The following is a 16228-nucleotide window of genomic DNA, read 5'->3' on the forward strand; positions in this document are numbered from 1 at the left end:
TTAATACAAATATTTTACTTTGCTTTATTTAATTTCTTACTAATCCATCATAAACACAACCTTTTACCAACTTTTACCTATAATCTTATATTAAGTGAATAACATACTTGAGAATTCAACTGTTTATTGTGGGTTCAATATTTGTCCTTAGGGACAATTTATTACTTTTGACACAATACACTTGCCGTAAAATAGTTATCAAGTTCACATCCTCATTTAATGTTTGTGCTATCTCGATGGTTGAGTTCGTCTTGGTTGAAATTTGTGATGTCTATGATCAAGTTTTCAAGAAGCCCTCACCAAATCATGGGGACTTTCTTTATCTACGAGTTCTTCTTTAAAGAACTTGACATTTTGTTTCCTTTATCTCCCTTTGAAAGACAAATGCTCATTACCATAGATGTGGCTTTGAGTCATCTTCACCTAAATAGTTAGGCTTTCTTGAAAGTCTTCAAAATACTTTGTCACTACCTTCAAATTAGACTTACCATAAATAAAATCATGTACTTCTACTAATCGAAGCATGCTTTTGAGATTGGTTAGATTTCCCTGAACAAAGCTTAACATGATCCTCTTTTTACCATCTACACATCATCCTTCAAAAATTTCAAAAATAAGTTTTTCAAACTGAAATGCTTGCCATAAGATCCTTGAAAACGTATTTTCTTTTACCCTAACTTTGCTCCCAAATTTCCTCTATACTGGAAAAGATCAGATAAGTTTAATGTTGAGAAGAAAATAGACATAGAAATAATAAAAACCTACCTTAGCAATAAATGTCTCCTTAGTGTGCCCCTACCGAAGACTCTATTGCCTTGTTCACGGGTAAGGTTCTAATTTTTTTTTTTGTTTGCTTGTAAATATTTTATATTGATTATGTTGATTGTTTATGCAAACTATTATCAATATCAAATCAAATCAAATTATTGTACATATTCTTATACTTAGTGAATGTTACTTAGGATTTTAAACAATTGTTCTTTATGGCTTCGATATCCGTCCTTAGGGACAAATTATTACTTCTGACTTGGTACACTTTTCGTTAAAAGAGTCATCACACCCCCGCCAAAGATAGCTAATCCTCCTCCATCAATGAAGGTAACAGTGCCACACTCGAGCCAAACGACAATTCCTACTACTTCAAGTGCACAAAGTGTTCCTTGCCCTCCTCCATTACCCGAGTATGGGCGGTTTGCCTTGCTCGGGATAATAATCCAAGGAAAATAAGGTTCATTGACCAGAGTAGATCATGTATCTATCTCGACACTAAACTCCAACTCCTTTTGTCACATAAATATGAAGGCGAGTCAAGTTAGGCTAGAAGTGAGAAGAGTATTCCAGTCCCATATGATGTCGAGTTACTAAAATTCATCGATCCAACTTAATGCCTTGACTTTGCAGAGATAATGATGGCTAGAAACATGGTGTTCATCCATTATTGAAAAGGTGCAATGATTGAGAATTCTAATCACTAAGATACAAGAGCTTGAGCAAAAAAAACCAAGATCTATTGAGTTAGAGCTCACTCTCTTCGCTAAACCATTAGAACTCGCTCTAGGTCATGGTAGGATCAAGGCTTTGGAGCCGAGGTGGAGCTGTTGAAGAAAAACCTCAAAGATACGAATGAGGTAAATAACAAGTTAAAAATGAGGAGACCAAAAACAAGTTAAAGGAGGTAGAAGTCTACGTTGTCTTCTCTAAGAATAAATTGAGAAAATTGAGAAGAGTAAAGTGAATTTAAAGATTGAGAATGTTGAGTTGCCTCAACCAACCTAGAAGGCTACGCGGAGGGTTTTAAAAAGGCAATGCGTTAAATGGTGCATTTTTCCATCTCTATAGATGTAACTTTATTTAATTTAGAGAGATATATCATTGGTGGAAAAAAAGTCAATGAATAATTGTAGTTTAATAAATTAATGAAATAAGTAACTTTTGAATAACTTGGTTTCTTTATTAGTGTCAAAGCTAGATATTTTAACTCAGCAAATATGTTCGATTTGATAACAAATTTATGAAATTTTTGAGGTTGCTTCCTCTATTCTTGTTATGGTTGAAGATGTGCCGCTTGCTTTGGATGGTGTCCTCGACTTCAACTTTCATACTTACATTAGAAGCCACCTCCTCGACCACGACTAGGTTGGCCATTATGGACAAAGTGGACCAAACCCCAGACTGTATGAGTTTTCAATTAGATCCCAAAATTTATAGCATTCTTTCATAGTGTATCCCTGATTTTGATGGTAGATGCATCGCTTAGTAAGGTCAACAAATGGAGGAGAAGGCATGGGTCGAGGTACTCAGACTAGTTGTAGATTAAAAGCTTCTTGGATTACTACATTTCGACTAACATTAAGGGAGTATAAGTCTCATATTTACTGACACTTCTCTTCTTAAAAGCTTGGACATTGGAGGTTGGAGCGGTAGGTTGAGCTTTGGCCCTCTTTCTGGTTTTGAGTTTTTCTTTATACTGATGTACCTGGCTATTCAGGCTCAGAGTGCATCCATATATCGACATATAAAGAGTCTAGGATAGAACTTGGACAAAGTTCTACATTCATCGAGTGCATGGCAACGACATGGTGCAAATCGGGAATGCTAATAGAGGCTTTGGAAAATTGGGTCATATACTACCATAAAGGCTTAACATCTCCCTGTGAAGGGAGGCTAAATCTTTGACCATTGGTTGCAATCAATAAATCGTGTTAAGAACCTTGCATAAAAGGTGTTAAATGAATCAATGGAGTTCCAAGGTAGTGAGTAATACCATTCGAGGACAAATTCGTTGAGGGTAGTTGGGAACGACCAACAATGCACTTTGAGGTCATTAAAAAAGAGGTTAGCCTAAGTTAGATAGGTTTTGACGTTTGCCCCCTAAGTTTGAGGATCCGTTGTACTTTTCTATACTCAACCACTTCCATTTAGTTAGGAGTCGAGAATTGTATAACTTCAAGGGTGAAGGGATGAGAGCTAACAAATGTCTGTATTGTTTCGTCCAAATTGGGAGTTGACAGTGCGTTGAAGGGAACATTTTCGTAACATACTCGTGATTCTGTTTGTATGGTTGATCCTTTGACCCAACTTATTAGTTGCGCCAAGTCGATTGTCTTCCAGGACCTCAGGATTGATTGTTATTCAGAATATGTTGTGTTTGTGACTCCAAATTACATTCTTTTGTTGAATGCGTCGTCTTGCTTGGCCCATATCCTTGATTGATTTAGGAGGGTTATGAGATGAGACTAAGTTACGTGTTCTGTGTGTTATTGTAGATGTTGTTTAGACCGATGTGTGGTCGGATCTTGTTGCAGTATAACAATTTTCTCAGGAAGAGCCTACATTTAATCTCGATGGGCCTGCATCTCATGGTGTTAATTTTGTAAAAATTCCATATCTTTGTTGAACTTGTGTTGTATGCCAGTGATGACATAATGGACGTTGGTTTTGGTCTTCGAGATAATTACCTCCATATGAGCTTTAAGAGTTTCAAGGGAAAATGAGTTCCTCTCACAATATGATGATGTTGACGTGATATTCTAACTTTTGGTGAGTACCATAAGAGCTTTGGTCTAGAAATAGTTTTACCGTGGCCTCACAGTGACACCAAATATTTTTACCTCTCAGTGACACCAAATGTTTTTGCCGAAGTTAAGTTGGAACCATTTGAGGTAGATGAATGAGCTTTTGGAAAAGTTGACCTCTTTATTGAAGGTTTATGAAACTTTATTAATAAAGTACAGAATGAAGATAAATATATAAAAATATTTAAATGAATAAACAAAATTAAGTAATCACTCCGTGGAGAATAACTTAATATCAAATAAGATAGTTACCAAAAATTGAATTGATTTGTCTATTATAATAAAAAATAATTTTTTAAATGAATTCAAATTATTCGAATTTAGGTAATTTTATCCAAATTTATAAAGCAAATAATATTATGTTTTTGTTTTTCAAGTATTGGATGGTAAAAGTTTCATTCTTATTTTACGAGTTTCCTACATGCAGAATTCTTGCAGGAAAACTAACGTGGGTGCTGATGAAATTTGATGACAAGCAACGTGAACACAATGATCGTCATATGTTTCTATCTTCTAGATGAAGGAAAATTCGTAACTAAAAATTGAAAGGTATCTACCCACATGGTTTTTTCTCTTGCTATCATTTTCTACAAAATTAATTAGATATTTGACCATCACACCAATGGAATTTGCACAAGTCCTAGTCACTAATAAACCTCTCCTAGTTTGTGTTATCTATAAAAATTATTATTACGATAAATTACACAAAACTATATATACCACTCAATTATTATTCATGAACAGAAGAATATACGAATAAAGACTCAACATCACAATCATGAATTTTAAGGAATTTATTAGAAGAAATTTTTCTATAAATATTTTTTAAGGAAGAAAAATAAAGTTATAAATTAACTTTCTAATTAAAATTAATTGAAACTGAAAATAGTTTATATATAAATTAGAAATCATATTTTTGAAAAAATAATCCAAAATCACTTTAGCATATGGAGAAATTGATTTATTTTTTCTTATTTTTTTTTTATTAGAAGTGTTATTAAGGAAAAAATTCTTTATTAAAAGGAAGAGGAGAATTAAATGCTCCATCTCCATACCTTCTTCCTACACTTTTATACTTTTTTTTTTTAATTTTAATAATATTTTTCTAAGTATAGTGGACGGTATGATGTCTTATTTATTTTTAAGTGTGGTGGTTGCTTGTGAGACGGGTAATGAACATTTTGAGGTAAGTTTTGTGGTGTTTTTACTAGTGGTGATTGTGTTTTCGTTCACTTAGTTTTGTCATTTTTTTTGGAAACCACAAAACCTAAAAAAAAACAGAAAGGTGCAAAAATGGAATAAAAGTCTTAAATTTTTTTTATCTTTGCATTGGAGAATGTTGAATACAACGAATCTTCTCGCCAACCCTCTTATACACGTTCAAATGATGAAACTACTATCTCAAACACTATGACTGAAAAATAATGAAGTGTTACGACTGGAAGAAAAATATGGAAGTGAGAGGGTGTAGCTCATGTTATTTAAAAATGTGAGATTATGTTTTATTTAGAATTATTTAAATTTTTTAAAAAGGATAAAATTGAATTTTCACATTTAATATGATGGTGTAGGGGAAGGTATGAAGATGGAGAGAAAATTTGCCAATTGAATTTTAACTTTAATAATTTTATTTCTATTTTAATAATTTAATTATATGATACTATTTAATAAATATTAATATTTTTCTGTTTTTAAAATGTCAGAGTGTTTTTCTCTTTTAAAATCTAATTTTAAGTTGAGATTTCACTGTGTCCATTAGTATCCGAAGTAAAATTAAACACATTTTTTACCACGTAATCTTCATTGAATATTTATTAAACTTATCAAACACAGGTGATATAACGAGTAGAATGTTTGGGTTTACGCATATTTTTGCTTATAAAATGCACAATTCTTTGAACCTTATTTGACTAGCTCATTTGATTCGTACAAAATTGAGTGGTATAGGTAGATACACTAAAAATTCGAACCATTCCTTATATTTATATTTATCGCTAAATAGAATCATACTTTAGAATAACTTATGATATCATGCTATTGTACAGTATATTTTATACAGTCAAAACACATAAATAATTATCGTAGTATTTAAATATTTAAAATTAAAGTTTTCAACTACATTCCTTCTTATAAAATATTTTTAATCATCATATTGTACTTTTGGTCACATAAAATCAATGCACAAATTAAAATAATTATTTAAATATTTACCACTGAAATTTGAAATTCCTTTAAATAAAAAAGGTTTGTTTATTTTTCATAAATTTACTCCTAATTACATATATGTTATTATGATTTTAATATAAATAATTTAAGAAACATATTTTTCATCTCTGAAAATAATATTGAATTTTTTTCTTACTTATATGATTAATTATACATATAGCATACAACACAATCTTATGGATAACTTGATATAAAATATAATAAGAAAAAAACATCTTAGTCCATGTACGTTTTGTAATTGTTTTTAGTTAGTTGTGAAAATAGAAAATGTGGAATGAATTAGAATAAATAAATTTCAATCTAGTTTTTTTTATTGATGTTATAATTACAAGAAATTGGTAAATTAAGGAAGATTCACCGATTTGAATTGGAAATTCAAATATAAGAATTAATTTTTTTAATAAAGAATATAGAGAAAATTATCATTCATGATTCAAATTTCAAAATGAGTAATTCTAAGTACAAAAGTTTACAAAAAAGTCTTATATATTATGTACTACGTACTCATGGATCCAATTATTAAGAAGACTCATCCAACAAATCTCTCAAACTAATGTCTATAGAAAGTTTCTAATTAGAAGAAAAATACAAAAATTTACAAAAGAATTACAAAGTTCAATAAAAATCCAACATAAAAAAAATACAGAATTTATATCATAAACTTTTAAACATCTTTGGTGGTCCTTTATTATATGTCATCCATGATGTCATCATACCATTCTTCTAAAGAAATTTTGACCTCAAATTCAACACTTTATTACCTCCAACAAACAAACATAAGTACTAAAATACTAAAAAGGTCTCAAAACTAAAATAATACAAAAACAAAAATCTATCAAATTGAGATTTGAATCCCATAAGAGGCAAATATCTTATTATAATTGTGTTTGGAGATCTTCCTTTAGAATCAAAGAAAAACATGTAAAATACATCAAACAATTTCAACATTTATTCACAATATTTCACATGGGAGAAGTAAATACAATTTAATCTAATTTAATTTTCACAAAAATATAGGAATTGAGGGATGATTGAACTGGTGTACTATCCGATTGAAATGAAAATTGTTGATATTTTGACAAAGGGTGTAAAAACTTATAGGTTTGAGAGTACCTTGCACATATTGAAATAAAAGATGGGTGTTATAGACTAATTCAAAGTATGAGTTAACTTTGTTAGTATTACGAAGTGGACTTTAAGCCTAACTCAACCCCATAAAACCGGCTCATGAGGTTGAGGTTTGCACTCACTTATATACAATGAAATATCCTCATCTCTAGTCGATGTGGGATCTCCAGCACACCCCCTCACGCCGAGAGTGACAGCTCGTGTGTGGGATAACATATTATGGGTGGTCCTATGACAGTCCGATAGTGGGTGGCACGATAGGCCCAACAAACACTCGCTAGGATAGAATCGAAATGACTCTGATACCATATTACAAAGTGGACTTTAAGCCTAACTCAACAACTCGTGCGTGGGATAACATATTATGGATGGTCCGATAACGACCCGATAGTGGGTGGTTTGATAAGCCCAACAAACACTCGTTAGGATAGGCTCGAAAATGGCTCTGATACCATATTACAAAGTGGAATTTAAGCCTAACTCAACCCCATAAAGCCGGCTCATGAGGTTGAGGTTTGCACTCACTTATATACAATGAAATATCCTCATCTCTAGTTGATGTGGGATCTCCAATAGTTAGTTTGTGATGTGAACCTTAGGAACATATCAAGTATTGTAGAATACAAAAAGCAAAGGAGAATAAGAGTGGAGAAGAATAAAGAGAAACAAAAGGGGAGGCTATAAGTGCTTAAAGAAGAGATTAGGGGATAAAAGAATTGTAAAATTGTAGAAGATTCTAAAATGTTTTAGAAGCTTCTAGAAAGTGAAAAAGTGGATGTCCAATTAAGAGAAGGGAAGTAGAAAGGATCATGCATGAGATCAACTAACTCATGATTATTCATAATTAAGGTAGTTCATCACATGCATGCACTGTTATGATTTTTTTTAGCAAGTGAATCGAGTCAACTATAATATAGTTGATAAAGGGTTATCGTATCCTATAAGATTGGGGAGATGCTACTTCTTCCATAAAGCACAATGCATACATTTGACACATGAACTACACAATATTTGAAGGATGGTTAAAGGTAACAATAAAATTAATTATTTCCAAATACGATAAAGAGGTTGGATTGAATAAATGTTGAAACTAATATGCATTTAATGATATATATATATATATATAATATTACAATTCCTTTGTTCCTTAAGACCAAACCAAGTTAATCCCTTAATCTTGGTTATCTAGAAAGCAAATCACCATAATCAATCCTTTGAGTTATAATCATTTGATTTGTGCATTAATCTTGGAACAATAATAGCCAACTACAACAACTATGTTCTCAGTAGTTGAATTCCTTGGCTGATTTGATTTGGTTCATAAAATGAAAGTATTTTCCAATATCAATCATGTTCTAATGTAAATAATAATGATTCCTCACTTATTAAGCGTTAATCATAAAATTAAATAAGATAGGATTGAAACATACTTGTATATATTAATCAAAATAATACATCTGAGTTACATTGTCATTCAATTTCAACAAACATTGATTTAGCTACTCATAATGATTAATAAAATATAATAAGATCCTAAGTAGCTAGCAGTTAAGACAATTTTGAATATTTGAATCAGTTTTACTTTCCTTTTCTCAATGTCTCGCTCTCGATGCCCTAAAACTAACTTTAAGCTTCTATTTATACTTGTTGAGGCATATGTTCCTATTCCATTGATTTCTCTCGGCGCCAGGCTAATCCGCTCAGTGAATTAAGATTCTTCATCTAAAATAATCTTTTGCACTTAAGCTTTTTGTGCTTGAGCTCAACATATGACCTTTCTTGGCCTCATAGTTTATATTATGTTCAACTTTCATTGGCTCTCTCAACAGATTCTGAACTTTAATTGTAGTCCTCTATGGAGTAGCTATACACAACACTGAGTCATGTCACTCAGCTTATTGAGGTGTTCCCTTTGAACCTTCTCTTCCTTGAATTTTCTTAGCACTCACTGGATCTTTTTTATTTTAGCATACCATTGTTTTTACTTTTGTGTTCTGAAAAAAATCAACCATAATTCTCATAAAGTCATAAAATTTCAATTACACTATATTTCTAAGTGGGTGGTTTACTATTTTATGAGTTTTCAATGCAATTCACTCCATTTAGGTGTCTAAATTAGCATTTTGACAAGTAAAATTAACACTTATCATGCACCTAACTCCAACATCATGTAAAAGTTGAATTTCCTCCACATATCCTCATCATAGGTAAATGTCCAAGAACTTGAATGCTTTGCACTTATTTTCTTTTCATCTGTAAAAGGTATCCAAACTCCACTCTGTAATAGGAGTTCCTCCTCTTTGAATGTTACACTCGGTTAATGAATACAACTATTTTTTTAGAATCCTAAGTGCCTTAAGAGTGTGATGTTATTTTATGAGATCTTATAAAATTCAATTTTACAATTTTAGAATCCTAGTTCCTAATTCAATTTTTTTGTTTTGAATTTTACCTTGTTTTGTTTCTTTCTTGCTATGGTTGAGACCCATTTTAGTCCATCCATGTTGAATACTTCTTCTAAAATATCTTTAGTTGATATATCCTTCAACCTTCGCAAAAGAAATAAATCAATTTTGTTTTGGTGGTTAGTTAGTTATAACAAATTATGTGATGTTGAAATTCTTATAAAATAGCTAAGAACATTTGTTTTCAAGAAGACAATTCTTCAATAAACAGACCTATATCATTATAATTTCTCTCTTTGTACTCTTTATAATTAATTCATATTTTGTGCATGTTTGTTTTAGTGGAAACTACACCACTTGACCTCTTTACCAATATTCCAGTCCCTCAAACTTTACCCTATTCATCATCCATAAAGATGTTTATGCTTCCTACTTCAACTTTACAATAAACTACAAGACACATAAACTTGAGATTCTACTTAAAAGTAATGTGCACCATTATCTATCAATTTCTAATATTTAAGATAATTTACCAACAATAGCATGTCATAAACTTTGATGTCATATGTTGGAGTGGGTATGATATAAACAATTATTCATTTTATAAAAACTCTAAAGATGAAAAAAAATTCCATGCAAAAATAGTGGAGTAATTATGGTAGCTAAATTAATGTGTTTCTCAAGTTCAAAGGATTAATTGAAGACATTTGGGTGATAAACTACATCTGTTTTAGAGTACTTATTTTTAAACGTAAGTGGGTTGACATTAATAGTGGTATCAAGATCGATGATCTAGGTTTTACCTTGGTTGACCTAGAAAATGTAGGTTATATTGAAGAGTCATTCATCATGACATCTCAGAAAAAATAAGTGTTTGATGTTACTAATCCCACTAACAAACGATGGTTAGTGGTTCTCCAAGGAAGAACCATGCATAGTACCGATGAGAAAGATTATTTAATACTTGATATTAGTGAGACTCCATCTTTCTCTACAAATATGCCAACCTTGAATGTTGATAATGAAGTAGATGATATGTATGCCACACATGATTATCATCATGGAGCATTATAGAGAACGTTCCAAATTGACAATGTACAAAATTTATTTATGTTTATCCTTTATATCTTATGAACTATATGTTTATTTTTATTTACTAATTTTAATTTACAATCTAATAATTATAACAAAGATATGTTTGATCCATCTAATATCTCCCCTCATTCACAAGGTGGGAACAAGAGTCATTCATCTACCCAAAAAAGGGTAGGCAAGGAACTAGGTTGAGAGAGTTGACTCTCAGATGAAGAACCAAATTTGGCAAAGTATCATTGTAAAAAATCTTAATTTATTTGATTTATTATAAACATATATAATTGATATTTATTTCACAGGTTACATATAACGTCCCAAACAATGATTAATTAAGGACAAAATGGATTTCATATGCTAGGACATGATGGAGGGGTTTTATGATTGACCTTACTAGTTGTTATATTTATGGTGCATTGAGTGATATCATATGTTGGTTAAGAATTTAATTACCTTGTAATGTAATTATTTGATTATTGTATCTAGTAGGCTAAGAGGAAAGTTGCACATGACATTCAGAAAAAGAATGCTCACCCCCACAAACTGTCTCAAGGGGACTATGATAAATTGGAACCAAAAATCATAAAAGAGGCATCATGCTCTCATTCCATTAGGCACTCAAATATGAGCATTATAACTCGTCCTTCCCAGCATGATAAATGGAAGAGAGTTGGCCAAAGACCATTAGGGAATTACACATTTGAAGAAGGTCAGAGCATAGCTAACCGCATCGTAAGTAATTCAGATGATAGGTTGTGTTTGAAAAATTTAGCAATGTTTTTTAGCAATTTGGTATGACTCGCAGTGAAGCAGATCATTCAATTTTTTTACCTTCACTTGAGTGTTGGGTGTATCTATCTCATAGTATATGTTGATGACATTGTTCTTACAGGCAGTGATCACCATGACATCTCATAGGTAAAACAAAATCTTTGTCAACAATTTTAGATTAAAGATCTTGGCAAACTCATATATTTCTTGGGGATTGAGGTACCAAAATCCAATACTGGTATTGTTATCTCTCAAAGAAAATATGCATTGGATATTTTGGATGAAACTAGGTTGATGAATTCAAAATTTGTTGATACACCCATGGATCTCAATGTCAAACCTCAACCCAATCAGGGAGAGCCTCTATAAGATCCTAAGAAGTAAATAAGATTAGTTGAAAAATTGAACTATCTTACTATTACTCGTCCTAATATTTCTTTCGCAATGGCGAGTTAATTTCTTAATTCCCCATGTGAAGATATTTGGAATGCATGCATTCGTCTATTGAAGTACATTAAAGGCTCTCTTGGAAAAGGTAATACAAACCACAACAACCAGTCGATGACTAAGGACACCTCAAGAACTCCACAAAAAAGTCATTCATCTCAGTATACAAAGTCAGGCCTCACCAAACCTCGAGAGAGCATCAGCAGAAGAAGAACCAGATATAAACCAAAATATCTGAAGTTCTTTCTTCTTGTCTTCCCACAAAGAGAAGTTATGTAAATAAATTGGGCCCACTTTGGGATCTAAATATAAGAATAAGCTAGAGTAGGTTCACATAGCATAAATGAGAGTGTACTTAGTAAAATGGGCTTGTGCCAAGCCCACCTTTTCAAGACAAGGCACCTAGGTTTAGGAAGGTTAACCTACCTTCTAGAAGTTGTGCCTAAGGGGCGACTTTGATCCTGGTCAACATCCTAGGCCACCCCTCTCCCTTTCCATTCTTACCCTTCACCCATCTTTCCCACCAAGGCACCCCTCCCTCTAAAGGGTGCCTTGCCTCATGTATTGACACATTGAATTTGGATAGTAAAGAAACTCTACATGAGTGTTTTTGTGAGACTTGAGAGTTCTCATAGTGGGTCTTATCTTGAGTGTGTGAGCACTTCAAGTGGCGGCTCTTTCACCACTCATCTTGGAGTGCCTCCTTTCTCCGAGTGGCGTGACAACCCTTCTTCTTCCATAAGCTTTTTTCACCCCTTCCTCTTTTTATCTTTCTTTTTGCGCCATCCATTCCATTCCTCTTTATGATATCATGCTTGTCTTTTAATTTTGGTTATCACTTGCCTTTCTTCATCTTATGTTCCTTCCATTTCTGCAATTTACTTTCATCATCATAATCACCATATTGTGTTTTTGTCTTTGCCCTCTAGAAGTGAACCTTCACACTTATTTAACCACTTAGTTAAGTTCGTGTCCAGTGAGGATCTTCTTTGGGTTCTCACCTTAAATTGTTAATCTCAAAAATCATAAACAAAAGAGGAACCTCTAAAATGTGGCAATCTAAAATCAACTCACATAAAAAGGTTTGTTATATGGTTCGAATAATCATACTAAAGTTGTTTATTATTCAGATGTTGATTAGACAGGATCTTCATCAAATAGAAGATCAATTTTTAGATATTGTGTCTCCATTGGTGATAACTTGATCTCTTGGAAGAGAAAGAAAAAAAGTTTTTGGTGAGATCTAGTGCAGAAGTAAAATATAGAGTTATGACCTCAATTACTTATGAACTTATTTAGCTTAAACAATCACTTAAAGAATTGTAATTTCAAGAGGTCACTCAAATGAACTTATATGTGAATTGTTTATGAAAGATTTTTGCAAATATTTGAAAGGTAGATTGAAAGCCAATGAGAAATCACTGAAGGAGAAATCAGTTCAGCCAAAAACAAAATCTATTTCTAATATGATTTCAGAAAATCAACTGGTTGGTTTTGCAAAACAATCAATTGTTTTATCAACAGTTATTAAAATCAAAGCATAACATATTTAAATGAGATAAGGGATAGAAAGATCAACACAAAAAGTTTTATACTGGTTCACTCTTTACCAAGAGCTACATCCAGTCCTCAGAAACCTTTGAGAATTTCACTAAGCACTCAAACACCTTGATTACACAACACACACCAAAATGGTGATCTTGAACCCTTCAAGAATACACACCACATTTGGCAAACAACACCACATATCACATAACAGCCTTTGGATATGCACAACAACAGTTCTTACAGAAATACAATAGTCAAGAGAGAAAAGGAATGATAACACCTAGTTCAATCACAAATTGAAAAATGAAAATTACAAAGCAATCCTATTCCACTCTTAGAAAGAACCCAAAGCTTGAAGCAATCTTGGAAAACAGATTTGAAAGAGATAATCTGAATCACTAACCAGGAGCGTAAAACTGATTATTTAAACTCCAATTAGTTGTTAAAAACATTTAATGCAAGAGTCAAATCATTTTTAAAACTATTAAAACAGATTAAACTACTTTAACAAAAGTTTGTTAAGGATTTTAAAAAATCAATCGATTGAAAACACGAAACAATCGGTTGAAAGCAAGGTCAACCGATTTAAAGCTTTTTCAAATTCTTTTAAAAATAACTAAGTGTAAAACAACAAGTTGAAACGACAATTCAACAGGTTGATTTTCCACTTTATTTAGAAAACATCTTTTTCAAAAGAACTTGAATCAAGCAACCTTGGATCATAACTATGAATGGATTAAAAAAATTCAAACAATACAAAACACACACACACAAGCAGCAGAAGAGTCTTCAAGCAATCCACTTGGATTTGGAGACATCAAAGCCTATCTTCAACACAAATATCTTAGGAAAATGTAGCAATTTATTCTCCTCATAACATATTAATCAAAAGGAAAACCAAGGCTTTTGATAACTAATAATCATTAAAATCATTTAATCATGACACCAACTAGATGTCATGCCCTTCACTACAATTCTTAAGAATTTATGGCCTTAAACAAAAGGGGGGGGGGGGGGGTGAATTGTTTAAGAGGGATTTTCGCAAACTTTGAAGGTATAATGAAAATCAATGCTGAATTACAAAGAAAAGAATCAAGGAAACAAATACCCAAAATTGTTTTAAGATGATATCAGAAAAACAATCGGTTGTTTTGTCAAAACAATCGGTTGTTTTTATCAGCAGTTAATAAAAAACAACTTAAAATAAATATGTGAGATCAGAGAAAAAGAGAATCACACAAACAGATTTATACTGGTTCACTCTTACACCAAGAGCTACATCCAGTCCCCATAAACCACTGGGTAATCCACTATGCAATCAAAACCAGATTACACACATCACACACCAAAGTAGTGACCTTGAACCCCTTAAGAAACACACTACCTTTGGCAAACCACACCAAAAATATTAATCTTGAACACCTCAAGAACACATAACACTCATTGGCAACACAACTACAGAAATACAATAATCAAGGAAGAAGGGAATAGAATACACCTGGGTATTACAAAGCTTAAAGTCCAGAATTACAACCCAATCCTATTCCACACACTTAAGAATGATCCAAAGCTCTTTCAAATCTTGGAAAACTGTTTTGATAAATTCTTTCTCTTACTCCAAGATTAGGAGCGTAAAACCTCCTTTATATAGACCAACCAAGTGGTCAAAAACATTTAATAAAGAAGCCAAGTTAGATAGGATCATTTAAAACATATTAAAATCACTTAACAGAATTATGTTAAGGTTCACAGGAAAACAATCGATTGTTTTGACGAAACAATCGATTGATTTGGTTTAACAGCAAATTCAACCAAGTCAAACAACTTTCAACCTTTTTCAAAAACTACTAAGGTAAAACAACCTGTTGTTTCAAAAAACAACTTGTTGAAATTTTGACAGCTTTTTAGAAAACACATCTTTTCAAAAGGTTAAAGATTCAAATGAACTTGGATCATCTTAAGGAGTGAATTAACAAGTTTCAAACAACTAGACAACACACACACACCCAACAACAAGGTCTTCAAGCTTTCCTCTTGGATTTGGAGACATCAAAGCATCTTGTTCAACACAACACAAATATCCTAGGAAAATGTAGCAATTTATTCTCCTCATAACATATTAATCAAAAGGAAAACCAAGGCTTTTGATAACTAATAATCATTAAAATCATTTAATCATGACACCAACTAGATGTCATGCCCTTCACTACAATTCTTAAGAAATGAACTTTAAGTCAAACTCAATCTTACAAAACAATACTATGAAATGGCATTTATCTCTAGTCGATGTGGGATCTCTAACACACCCCCTCACGCCGAGACTCTCCAACTTGTTCGATAGTGGCCCAATAGCAGGTGATCTGATAAGCCCAATAAACCCTCGTTAAGATAGACTATAATACCACCTTAAGAAGTGCAATTTAAGCGTAACTCAATCTTACAAAATTGACTCATAAGATAACTCAATCTTATCTAAAGTCGATGTGGAAGGAAGGGTGAAAGAAGTCAATAAAGACCCAACTAAAAACACCATGGTCAAAGCAAAGTGATTCTATTAAAAATGATCACAAGCATTAAAATAGAAAGCTTCACCTTTAAGGCAATGAAGAGAGTTTGACCTCCATGCCACAACTCTTAGTCCAAACACCCACCCTCCTCCCCACCATGTATTGCATATAATTTCACTTCCACGTCATGAATGAGGCTTCAAACTAACATCCAATTTGTAAGGTTTGGGAAAATACTTACTAGGTTTGTGATAGTCTAACCTCATATATAACCAATAGCAGTAGGAATGAGAGAATTAAGGGAGCTCAAAGTTAGGGATTACAGAAAAGAGGGAAAGGTAGAAAATAAAAGCACATGACTTCCTATTAGGTTTTACACATGTGATAAATTTATTAATCTTTTTTTTTCTTACATTAATGTTTCGACCTCAAGTCCGAGAGATAGCATTGCTAGGGTCAATCACCGCATCTGAGGTATTGTCTACTTTAGAGGTCGGTGCTCCATCACGGTTTTGTCCTTAAAAGGCAC

The sequence above is a fragment of the Phaseolus vulgaris genome, chromosome 11 (assembly GCF_000499845.2).
Source record: "Phaseolus vulgaris cultivar G19833 chromosome 11, P. vulgaris v2.0, whole genome shotgun sequence".
NCBI lineage: Eukaryota > Viridiplantae > Streptophyta > Magnoliopsida > Fabales > Fabaceae > Phaseolus > Phaseolus vulgaris.